The following is a 12,500-nucleotide window of genomic DNA, read 5'->3' as shown; positions in this document are numbered from 1 at the left end:
AAAAAAACGACAAATGAGAGAGAGAGAGAGAGAGAGAGAGAGAGAGAGAGAGAGAGAGAGAGAGAGAGAGAGAGAGAGAGAGAGAGAGAGAGAGAGACCGACGGACCTTGTGAATATAAATCTGAAAGAGCAATATCTCGTGTTCAGCCTTCCATTAGCAGTGTGATGAGTTCATTAAGGTAATACAGGTGGGTGACAGGTGGAGGGGCGGCTACAGGTGATCAGTTTATGGCCACTAATAACAAGGTGCAGGTGGACGGAGTGGAACTGAGCGACACTCCACATACTGATGGACTCCCCACTGAGAGAGAACGCTACCTGATGAGATAGATAAAACTGGAACCTTTTTAATCCCGTCTGTTAGTGTTCGTGGGTTCGCATCTCTCTCTCTCTCTCTCTCTCTCTCTCTCTCTCTCTCTCTCTCTCTCTCTCTCTCTCTCTCTCTCTCTCTGATTTAGATTAAAATGGAGTATTTTTTAAAGGCGATTATTATTTGTTAGTATAATTTTTATGTGGGAAGTTACTGTGTGTGTGTGTGTGTGTGTGTGTGTGTGTGTGTGTGTGTGTGTGTGTGTGTGTGTGTGTGTGTGTGTGTGTGTGTACGTGTGTGTGTACGTTCACTATCAAAGGATCCTTGTTAGAGTGTGTGTAAGTACAAGATCTTGTGTACTTACAGCATCGAAGGAGCCTTGTATGTGTGTATGCATTTATTTATGTATTTATGTATGTATGTATCTTCGCCTGTATGTACTCGTGTGTGTGTGTGTGTGTGTGTGTGTGTGTGTGTGTGTGTGTGTGTGTGTGTGTGTGTGCGTGTGTACCCAGGGCCACCTTCACGTATCCGGAGATGAATGGGGGAGGGGGAGGAGGTAGAACAGGAGAAAGAGGAGGAGGAAGAGGAGGAGGAGTAGGAGGAGGAGGAGGAGGAGGAGGAGGAGGACTCTCGATGACAGACACTTCCGTTCGTAACTCGAGGGGAGACTCATGTACAGGTGCTCCCCTCCCCCTCTCCCCCCAAAAAAAATATATATCGGTCATGTTTGTTCTTTCTTTGTGTTCCTTTGTGTTCAGTGCAACGAGTGACGGGGATGTGGAAGGTGACAAGTCCCTCCCTCCCTCCCCCTCCACATAACCCCCCCTTGCATTCCTTCCTCCTTCATACCTCTTGCATTACTCGCTTTCCTCCTTCTCATGCCTTCTTTCTCCCTCTCTTATGTCCTTCCTTCCTTTATTCCTTCTTTTCTTGCTTCTCTCTGCTGTTGTTCCCTTTTCCCTCCCTCCCTCATCTATCTTCCTTTATTTCTCCTTTCCTTCCTTCCATTACCCCTGTTATACATTTTCTCTCTCTTTCCCTTCTCCTCTCTTCCTTCATTTTCTTTTTTCCATCATCTATGCTTTTATCTTTTCCTTCTGTCCTTTCTTTCTTCATTCCTTCTCTCCTTTGTTCCCTTACACCTGCTGTACTCTTTCCCTCTCTCCCTCCTTCCTTCCCTCCTACCTTCCTTTCTTTTTCCTCTCCTTCCTTCCTCTCATATTTTTCCTGTACTCTGCTTCCCTCCCTCACTCCTTCCCTCTCTCATACTACTTGAAATATCCTCCATTCCTCCTTCCTTTATATTTTCTGTAGTACTTTCCCTCCTTCCTTTCCTTATACCTCCAGTATACCCTCCCTCCCTCTCTCCCTGCCTCCTATTTCTCGTACCTCCAGAGTAAACTTGCTTTCTTTTCTCCCTGTCTCATACTTCTTGCATAACTCAACCTTACTTTCTTCCTTTCTTTTCTTCCTTGTCTCATGTAACTAATAGTATCACTCCCTCTCCCTTCTTACCCCTCCTTCCTAGTGTCGTCCTGAAACATTCTTCCTTTCTCCCTCTCTTCGTATCTTCTGGTAACAAGCAGGGAGCCTCACGGTACACAATGAGGTCGTCAAGATGCAAAGACGCAGTGTTCTTGAAGGGTCGTGTTGCTTAATCGTCCTAGAGAGAGAGAGAGAGAGAGAGAGAGAGAGAGAGAGAGAGAGAGAGAGAGAGAGAGAGTGCCGCTCCGGAGACAAAATAGTAAGAGGAAAGGGCGATGCAGTGTCAGGCAGGGTCGGTGTCAGTGTGATGGGCAGCGGGAGGCGGCGATGCGAGGCCGAGGTTGTGTGTGGACAGTATCTGCCGGGGCTGAGAAAGAGGGAGAGGGAGAGAGGTAATGGGTGAGGCTGCCCTGACTCCCCGTACCCTCCCCACACACTTAGCTATAACACACACCTGCGCAAAGTCCTCACCTGTACACGCCACTGCTTCGTGACTACCTGTAATTAAGCCTCGGAGATTGAGTAGTAGTGTTTAGGTTAGGTTAGGTTAAGTTAGGTTGGGTCTTGTTTCAGAGACGTGGATGTGGCTGAAGGGGGTAATGGACCAGAAGAAAGAGGAGGAGGAGGAAGAGGAAGGGACGCCCAAGGTGGTAGTGAGAGTGTTCCCAGAGGAGGAAGAGGAGGAGTAGGAAGGGTGGGTGGATCGGATTCTTGGCTGCAGCTCGCCTCACTCGCTTGCATTAAGATGCAGGCCACGTGGTGGGTTGTTTGGGGCGGTTTTGGAACAGGTTTATAACGTAAGCTGATCTGGTTGCAATTTTTTCATCGCGGGAGACAAATGAGCGACGTTTGGCTGCCTGCGTGATGTTATTGTAGCGGCGCGCTGTGAACCCCTTCTTTGTGAATTCCACCCAAGTCATTTCCACCTGTGAACATTCCCTCTTTGAAAATCTCGCGTGATAAATTCCTCCCACAAACATTCCACACATAAGATTTGATTCCCAAGTGATGTTCCTGGTCTTAACTTTCACCAGTATAACAAACCAAACGCAACATGATTCTTCAGGCAGAGAAAACATTTTGATGAAGTCTTATAGGGTGGGTTCTCACTTCCCTGGTCAGCCGTTCAGTATAGCTCCGAGGGTTATCAAGCACTGAACAGCACGTCAGCCACAATGAAAACGATATGACAACACTCCCAAACACCTGAGCAAAGCAAACTTAATCAAACCAAAAGCAAATTACCTCTTCACTAATACACAGATAGATAAACAGATACATGGATAGATTGAAAGAGATAGATAGATAGAAGATAGATAGATAGATATTTATTGACACCAGCTTACATTTTTGGTCAACCATGTCACTTAAGCTTAAACACACACACACACACACACACACACACACACACACACACACACACACACACACACACACACACACACACACACACACACACACACACACACACACACCTCAGTGACACCATCTTTTAACTTATGATCTACCACCGCGCCCTTTACGAGACTATCCCGCCCGCCACCCCACGCAGACAGGTACGAGGAGCAGCAGGTGAACAGGTGAACAGGTGGAGGTGAGACGGCAAAGCGGATCCGAGTCTCAGGTTCAGGTTTTGTTGTACACCTGGAGCTTCTAATCACCTGTAACGACCACCTGGGGCTTCTCTTTCCCTTCCTCGTGTACCTGACGAAGGGGAATCACACCTGTGCTTACGTGGTCATTAATCGCTCGTTATCTGGTCACCTGATGTTGTGGGTGTGATTTTTGGTATAGGTGAGAGAGAGAGAGAGAGAGAGAGAGAGAGAGAGAGAGAGAGAGAGAGAGAGAGAGAGAGAGAGAGAGAGAGTCGTGCGGTGTCCAGTTTCAGTACGATAAAGATCTCTGCCAACACGAAAGAAACAATGCAGAGAGAGAGAGAGAGAGAGAGAGAGAGAGAGAGAGAGAGAGAGAGAGAGAGAGAGAGAGAGAGAGAGAGAGAGAGAGAGAGCAGGCAGGCAGATAAACAGACATAGAGAGAGGGACATATAGAGAAAACACTAATCACACATCATTATAATTATCATTCTCCTCCTCCTCCTCCTCCTCCTCCTCCTCCTCCTCCTCCTCCATTCTCGTTCCCTCGTTCTCATCAGTACCATCATTAACGACGACCTTATCATCATTATGCCTCCTCCTCCTCCTCCTCAGGCATCATCAGCATCTCCATTATGATAATCGGTTCACCCAACCCACTATACTGCTTGCTAATTACTCTTACTGCCCAATTTGTGCCCTTTCCCGGGAGGCGAAGGCGTTGCGGGGCTGAGGAGTGTGTCGAGGTGGCGGTGCATTGCCTCCCTGTGCCTCAAGTTACGACGGGGATTGATGACTGTGTGACGTGTGAGAGCAGTGATATTTACTCTGTCTTTCTTCTTTTCTTTCAGTGTTGTGAGGTGTGAGTGAATAGTGTAGGTGTGTAGTGTAGGTACGTTACCAGGAGATTCATTTTTTTTTCTTTTTTTTTTCTTTATCCAGCAGTTCTCGTCACTCTAATCACTCCCACGGTATGTAGTCTCTCGTTTGTATTCCATTCATGTTACTGCCGTCGGCCGCTCCTTTTGCTAGTGTTCTGGTGCTCGTCACTGCACCCACTGTCACTATAGTTGAAATGTGTCTTCAGTGTAGCCGGTGAAGATGAAAACCAGCGGAGTTCTCATGCTCGTCCTGAGGGAAGCAAGAATGGGAATGTGGGAGGACTGGCCAGGTGCACATTTCAAGGCTACTTCAGGTGGTTTTGGATTTAAAGGGTTACACTGCAAGGGGAGGGATGTTTTAGGTGTCCATTCAGGGAAAGGGAAATCTTGTAAAGTTGGGGAGGAGAAACAGCTCTCTCTCTCTCTCTCTCTCTCTCTCTCTCTCTCTCTCTCTCTCTCTCTCTCTCTCTCTCTCTCTCTCTCTCTGTTTGTGTGTGTGTGTGCGTGTGTGTCACTTCATTCCTTCTCACTCTCCCTCCTCTCTTCAATCTCATTTCTGTAGCAGGTCACCCGGAGAGAGAGAGAGAGAGAGAGAGAGAGAGAGAGAGAGAGAGAGAGAGAGAGAGAGAGAGAGAGAGAGAGAGAGAGAGAGAGAGAGAGAGAGAGAGAGAGAGAGAGAGAGAGAGAGAGAGAATTTTCCTCAGTAATTTTATAAAGATCGTCGTGTGTTCCTTTGCTCCTCTTAAGATCTTATCATGTCCTGAGCAATTTGTTGTTAGGTAAAAAAGGAATAGTTTTTATTTTTTTTTATCTTTTTTGTGACGTCCTGCTCTTGTTTTAGTGTGTGTGTGTGTGTGTGTGTGTGTGTGTGTGTATGGAGGACTCAGTTTTTTTTTAGTTTATTTGTTGTTATTTCGCTATGATCATTTTAATCTTCTTAATCATCATCATCATCATCATACTGTTGTTAATGTTACTACTACTACTACTACTACTACTACTACTACCATTACTACTATTTCTATTACTGTTGAAGGTATTATTGTCATAGTTATCATTGCTTTAGTTGTTGTAAGTCATTGTGGTGGTGGTGGTGGTGGTGGTGGTGGTGGTGGTGCCGGCAGCGAGGTGGTGATTGTGATGTTGGCGCAGTGATGGTGTACCCTGGGGTGAGAGCATAAATGGTGGAGGGTGGTGGCGGTGGCGGTGGTGGTGGAGGAAGAGGAGGAGGAGGAGGGGGCGTGTGGGAATGTCTGTCATGGGAACAAACTTTAATTCCTTCGCTTTTTTTCTCCATCTCCCTCCACCTCTTTCAATCCACTTTTCTCCCTCACTCTATCTCCCTTAATATTCTCCCCATGTCCTCCTCCCATTGTGTCTCCCTCCTTCAAAATCTAATCTCTCCTGATCTGCTCTCCCTCACTTCGCTCCCTTCTTCACTGCACCCTTCTCTCCCCTCTCCCTCTCTCCCCTACTCCCTCTCTCTCAGCCCAGTAATCAGACCTTCTAGGAAAAACAGATTGAGTCGTGCTCTGTCGCCTCTCTCTCCATTGTGTCCGCGCCGCCGTGTCCTCAGAAGTGCTGGGCTGATGGGCAAGGCTTCCCTCACACCGCCCTGTTATCCTCCGGCGCGCCCTTGCTCCTCTTGCCTCCTGAAGACTCAATTATGTTCACTCTGCCTTGGATTTGTGGGATTTGCTTAACTACTGCGTGTGTGTGTGTGTGTGTGTGTGTGTGTGTGTGTGTGTGTGTGTGTATTAAATATTTGATAGCTTCCTAGAATTTCAAGATGGCGTGTATAAATGTTCTCATTCTTGTTCTTTCTTTTTCTCTGTCTTTCTTTTCTTCTTCCTCTTCATCTTATTTATTTTTTCTTCTTTTCGTGTTTGTCCTTTTTCTTTTCCTTTGTTTTTCGCTTTGTCTATCTATCTATCTATCTATCTATATTTCTTTATCTTCATCTATATTATCTATATCTGTCTATTTATTTATCTATCTATCTATATTTTTACTTACTTTTCTTCCACTTTCCTGTTTCTGACTTTCACCTTTATCAGCACTTCACATTGACAGCTCCACTACTTCATCATTTTTACTCCACCTTTTTCATGGGCGTTGAATCATTTCACTTTAAAAATCTGCCGGTAGTGGAGGCGTCAGGAATGCATTGTGGGAGCCAGGTATGCAAAGAGACGTGAAGCGCGGCTGTTGGGGGTGTCTGGCGATGTCAAGTGTGGTTGTGGAGGTGGCCAGTGATGTCAGGTGTCTCATAGATAGATAGATAGATAGTTTATTGACCATATACAGGTGTCTGGTGGATCAGATGTGGTTATGCGGGTGTCCACTGGTCGTGTGGATCGTGTCGTGTGGATCGTGTTCTCGTGGCGCCAGGGTCGTCTCATCAATATCATCTAGGAGGTAAACACGTCACCTTTACCTTGCGTTCGTCCCGCCCTCAGCCCCGCCTCGCGCCTCTCTCCTTCGCCCCGGGGAGAGTGCGGCATACTACAGGTGTCTCCGCCCCTGCACTATAACAGCAGGGGCGGGGCGTGCCGGGGCCGAGAAGCACGCCCCAACCCGACTTGCCACTTTCACTAGGCTCGGGAGGATGGACACAGGCTGGCAGGTGCTGGAGGGGCGCGGCGAGGCGGCTAGAGGCGGCGAGAGGCGGCAGCGTGACCCTCCCGTCCTCTGCTTTCTTCTCTCGCCTTTACGTCCGGTTTCCCAAGTCTGTTAGGGCAGGAAGGTGCCTCCTAATGAAGAACTTCGAGTTGTATCTGGGCACCGCTAACCGAGGAGATGCTTTTCCTAATTTCGGATGGTGGACAGGATCCGAACTCGGCCCCTAAACCGCCCGGGGATCTTATGCATTGCAGGATGGAAATAAGAGCCTTGATTTTGCTCCTCCAGATTTCCGCCACCGCAAAGATTTCCCGTTTATTGGAGAGTCTGGGGTCTTAGTTTTGTTGCTTTAGTGAGTTGATTATCTCTAACTTAAGATTTAGTTGAGTGGACAAACAATTTTAGCATCAAAGTGTTTGCTGATGAAGGCGTAAGATCAGAAAATGTGGTACCAGTTAGAATGTTGTAGTGCGTCGGTCATCTGTAGTTTGGCTTCGGTCAGAGTTTAGTGAAGTGAACGAACGAATCAGAGAATTTCTACTTCTAAAGCTTACGTTCATTGCTGTGGGAATGAGAGGAGAGAGTAAGCTGACGATACAAGTGCTGCCATATCTTATTTTATGCGATACAGTTTAGCAATATAAACCATCGTATTTGATTTTTTTCGTCCTTATAACATGGACAGATGTAATGAAAACCCAGACAACATTCGCATCACACTAAGAACTTGTGACGTTGCTGACGAATCATTTTAGCGAACGGACCACAACTCAGCTCCGACGTAACTTATAACTTAATGTACTGCTGCGGGAGGATGATGGATGCGTGGGTGAAGGGCGGCGGGTGGAGGCCTCGATATATAGGGCGACCCGGGGCTGGGCGGGCGTTCTGCAGGCGGCGACGAATGATGGCCGCGAATAAGATGAATCACGATGGTTTTTTGACGCCATGGAAAACACTTGCTGAATAAAAACACAGTCAGTAACCGACCTAAATAAATGAACACTGCCAGGAACGTTCGAACTTCTGGACTCGGGAACAAACTCAGGCCTTAGCTTTTTAGAGAACATCTGTTGAAGACCTCAAAGAATTATTCAGATTATACTAAGTAAGGAATGAAAGAACAGAACATTACCTCGATCATGTGCACTCAATAAACGCAGATTTGAAATAACTCAGCACACTCTCGCGAAACTGGGAATTTTTACTTTCCGGAGAACAATTTGAATATCTAAAAGAATACTTAAAAGAATGACACTCCACTGCAAACCATCGAACTTGTGCTTCTCAGATCCAACCCAACCCAAATCTAACCAAACCAAAGCAAATCAAACCAAGTCTAGCTAAACCAGACTTCATCTTACCTTATATAACCTAACCTAACTTTATCTTATCTTCCCCTACCATACACAAACATACCCTACACGATCCTACCATACTTCACCTAACCTAACCTAACCTAACCAACCTTACTTAACCAACCTTACCTTACTTAACCTAACCTAACACCCTTACCACAAAGTTACGGGACCCGGGCAGGCTTTCACCACCACCACGCTGCCTTCCTCTGCGGCTCATACCTTACCCCCTGCAGAGACATGGGGACGCGGTAAGGGGATTAGGGGGACCACGTTGTGTAAGTGTCGGCCGCGCAGCCACCCACTGTACCTAAGAGCATTGAAAGGGCGGAGCGTTGCAACTGAACGGGTCACAAAGCCCTCAGCAGCCGTGACGTAGATGCATAGGGGGTGGAAAATGTGAAAAGGGGGGTGATTTGTAAAGAGAAGACTTATTGCAAGGTAATGGGATGATTCTCTCTCTCTCTCTCTCTCTCTCTCTCTCTCTCTCTCTCTCTCTCTCTCTCTCTCTCTCTCTCTCTCTCTCTCTCTCTCTCTCTCTCTCTCTCTCTCTCTCTCTCTCTCTCTCTCTCTCTCTCTCTCTCTCTCTCTCTCTCTCTCTCTCTCTCTCTCTCTCTCTCTCTCTCTCTCTCTCTCTCTCTCTCTCTCTCTCTCTCTCTCTCTCTCTCTCTCTCTCATTGTCACTCCTCTCACTCGTGTCCTCTCCCTCCTCCCCCTCTCTCCCTGACTCATCCCTCGCAGGCGGAGGCGTGAGTCGGCCTTGCGGGAGTCAAAGAAGGGAGCGTGACTCACCCTCGTGCATCAAATTCAAGCTTTTTTTCCCCTCAGATGTGATAAGGAAGGGGAAAAAAGATGGACGCCTACACTAGTATTCCTTGAGAGAGAGAGAGAGAGAGAGAGAGAGAGAGAGGGGGGAGGGAGAGACTAGTTATATTAAGTCCAGTGAAATTAATCAATGAAAAAAATGTATGATAAAAAAAATGGTCGATATATTCAGATTTCACCATCACTGCAGGAAGAAGAGGAAGAAAAAGAATAAAAAAATAACTTGGCTTTTCTTCCATATATACTAATTTCTCTAAAGCATCTGTCTCTTCAACGTGTCCTTCGCCCCGCTCCGCCCCTCCCCACCCCGCCCCGCCCCGCCTCGCTCCTCCCTGCCTCTCAGTATTGCCGCCCCGCCCTCTACACTTCTCGGTTGACGGAATATGAAGGTTAATCTACACCTACGGCAAGTGATATCAACAGACTCACCCAAATACGTCCCGCTCTTGCACTCCCCCGCCTCGCCCCGCCCCGCATCTCGTCCTCGTCCACCACCATCAATACCTCCTCCTCCTCCTCCTCCTCCTCTTCTATGACTCAGTGTTTCTAGTGTGTTCGGCACTGGGCAACACGCGTCCTTTCTGACACACACACACACACACACACACACACAATAGTATCTTAATCCCTTCCTTTCAATTAAACACTTCACTTCATCACAAACAATGTTGTAAGTGCCAACACGTGCACTGCTATTTGTCCCTCCTTGACGTTCCATTGTGGCGGCAAGTGACTCATGACGGCGTGGGGGGGGGAGAGGAAGGAAGAAGAGGAAGAGCCACACCATTTGTAAACAGGAGGAGGGTGTGTGTACGCAGGCGGCGAGAGGAACCAAAAGTAGAAGCTATCCTTTGTCGGAGTGGCAGGAAGAGAGACGCTACATGGTTCTTGCTCTCCATCAATGCACGATCAACACACACACCGCCGCCGCTGCCGAAACACACCACAGCGGCGGCCCTTCTGGTAGCGGACAGGGGCGTGGGGACTGTGCGGCAGGGGGCTGACTGAACACACTTGGTAGGGGGCGGGGGTAGACTGTATGGCGAGGCAGGGGAAAGGTGAGATGGCCTGGTAGAGTTTAGAAAAGTGTTTTGAGGAGGTGAGGTATAGAAGGAATGGTGGGGGTATGAATGGGGAAGGCAGTTGGGGGTATCTGGTAGGGGATGGGGGGACTATGGAGGGACAGGAAAGGAGCTCTGGAAGGGCTGGGGATAGGGAGAAGCTGGGGAGGACATGGGGAGAGGTGAAAGGACTAGCAGTGGGTAAGTTCTTTTGAGAAGGTTAAGTTAGATTAGATAGGTTAGGTAGGTTTGGTTAGATTAGCTTAGGTTAAGTTAGGTTAAATTAGGTTAGGTTAAGTTTGGTTAGGTTAGGTTAGGCTCAAGTCTGGGTAAAGAAGAAATGGTATGGCTTTTTGGAAGGGGTTAATTAAATGGGGAAGGTAGTTAGAGGCCTATTTGGCAGGAGTGACTATGGATGCCTTGTGAAGGTGGAGAGGTTAGAGGAGGAAGGGTAAAAGGGATGGGAAGGAAGATAGAGGCGATGGGAAGGAAGGATAAGGAGTAAAGGAGAAAGGGTAAAACTGGAAATAATGAGGGATGAAGAGGATGGGTAAGGAATGGGGAAGGAAATGGAACGGTTAAGATGAGAAGGATGCAGGGTGAGGAAGGATGTAAGAGAAGGGAGTAAGAGAGGAGAGAAAAAAGAGGAGACAGGAGAAACGGAAAGGTGGAAAGAAATGAGGAGGAAGGGTAAGAGAAGAGGCGATTAATTAAATTAGGTTAGGGTCATGAGGTAGGATGAAGAAGGGTAGGTAAGAAGAGGCGATGAGTTGCCAGCACAGGGGACACAGACAGGGAAGGTGACACGAGCCATCATCAGTGGGTACAAGGTTCCTAACACACCTGCTAGACTAATGAAAACATCTGTGCTATACCTGTGAAGCTAAATTTTTTGCATGCATCTTACCTTTTAATTTTTTGCCCCTCTGCATAAAAGGAAATGAGTTGTTTGGAAGGTTACGAGTCAAAAAAATTACCAGAAGTCATTTTCTTTCAGTTGACGTACGAGTTTGAGGTCCAAATGATTATTATTAGTTTGAGTGAAACCTTCCTTACACCAAGAGAGAGAGAGAGAGAGAGAGAGAGTGGCTCGCTTGATTTATGTCTTACCTTAACTTTTTTCTTCTGGAGTCATAAATTGGTTACTTCTGGGCGCGGGTGAGGCTCGTGACATCTACATTAGGGCTGATGGATGCCAGATATACGTCACTTTCCCCTGCTCGAAACATGCTAGTCTTGTTGTTGTTGTTGTTGTTGTTGTCCCTCTTGTTCTTGTTTTGTTCCCTCCTCCTCCTCCTCCTCCTCCTCTTCTCAAAATCACCGCACCACTGCACGCCACCACAAAAACAGTGTTCCCTCGTGACTCAGCCCCATTGACGAGGCTGCAGAGGGCGCCGCGACCCACAGGAGGCCTCACTGTACAGGGCGAAGGGGTGTGTCGGAAGGGCGTGTGGGGTAAGGGTATTGTAATCGCCCTTCACTAATAAGGCATGTGGGCTGAAGGGCGGGCTGGGCACTTATGGGCGTGTGGGTGAAAACAAGCCCTATTGGGGTAAGAGACGGCGGAGGTGGTGGTGGTGCGGAGAGGGGAGGGAGAATAGGGGTGTTAGAGAGTGTGGTCAGGGAGAAGATTGGGAGCTGTGAAGGGAGGAAGGGAGGGAGGAAAGAGCTAGGAGGTGGAAGGTGACTTGGGCTGTGTAAATGAATGAAATGTAGTAGTAGTAGTAGTAGTAGTAGTAGCAGCAGCAGCAGTAGTAGTAATCTCGTTCTCTCTTCTTCATCTTCATTTTTTATTTTTATCTTCTTTTCCTTCTTTTCGTTCTCCTCCTCCTCCTCCTCCTCCTCCCTTTTAATCCTCTTTTTTCGCATTTATACTTTCTTTTACACCTCTCTCTTCCTCACACACACACACACACACACACACACACACACACACACACACTCACCCACTCACCCACACACACACTCAGACACCCAGTCACCCACTCATTCACCTGCAGCACACCTGGTCGCGTGATGGAGACGTGCACACTCCCTCCTGCACACACAACACGTGCCTCGTTAAGATGAGCTGTCTGATAAAAATGTTGCGTGTAATAATTTGAGTTATTTATCGGATCTTATTTTCGTTCGTATGTTCATTTTATTTACTTAGTCCTTTATTTGTTTGCTTATTTGGCTGGTTATTCTATGATTTATTTATTTGTGTTTTATTATTTTTTTTTTGGTTTGTTTTATTCATACAAGTTAGGTTTTCTTGTGTTAGGTTTAGTTAGGTTAGGTTAGGTCAGGTCAGGACACACACACACACACACACACAAAGAAAACAAAAAAACAAACTAGAAATAGGAAAGAATTAAAG

At 47.2% G+C, this 12,500-nt stretch overlaps 1 long non-coding RNA gene across 2 annotated transcripts in view; it reads right to left on the bottom strand.

The window, feature by feature from the left end:
- Positions 1–6,275: 6,275 nt before the first annotated feature.
- Positions 6,276–12,500, bottom strand: part of LOC135093743 (uncharacterized) — an 11,232-nt gene continuing 5,007 nt past the window's right edge. The window contains exons 3-4 of one of the 2 annotated variants that reach the window (XR_010263479.1): positions 11,249–11,554; positions 6,276–7,002 (exon numbers count right to left, since the gene is read on the bottom strand). This is a non-coding gene — a long non-coding RNA (uncharacterized LOC135093743). Of the gene's footprint in view, positions 7,003–7,491; positions 7,857–11,248; positions 11,555–12,500 lie in introns of those variants that run through there. The other variant, XR_010263478.1, reaches the window with a different exon arrangement.

This window comes from Scylla paramamosain, chromosome 43 (genome assembly GCF_035594125.1).
Source record: "Scylla paramamosain isolate STU-SP2022 chromosome 43, ASM3559412v1, whole genome shotgun sequence".
In the NCBI taxonomy this organism is placed as follows: Eukaryota; Metazoa; Arthropoda; class Malacostraca; order Decapoda; family Portunidae; genus Scylla; species Scylla paramamosain.
This window is presented reverse-complemented; position numbering and strand designations above follow the sequence as displayed.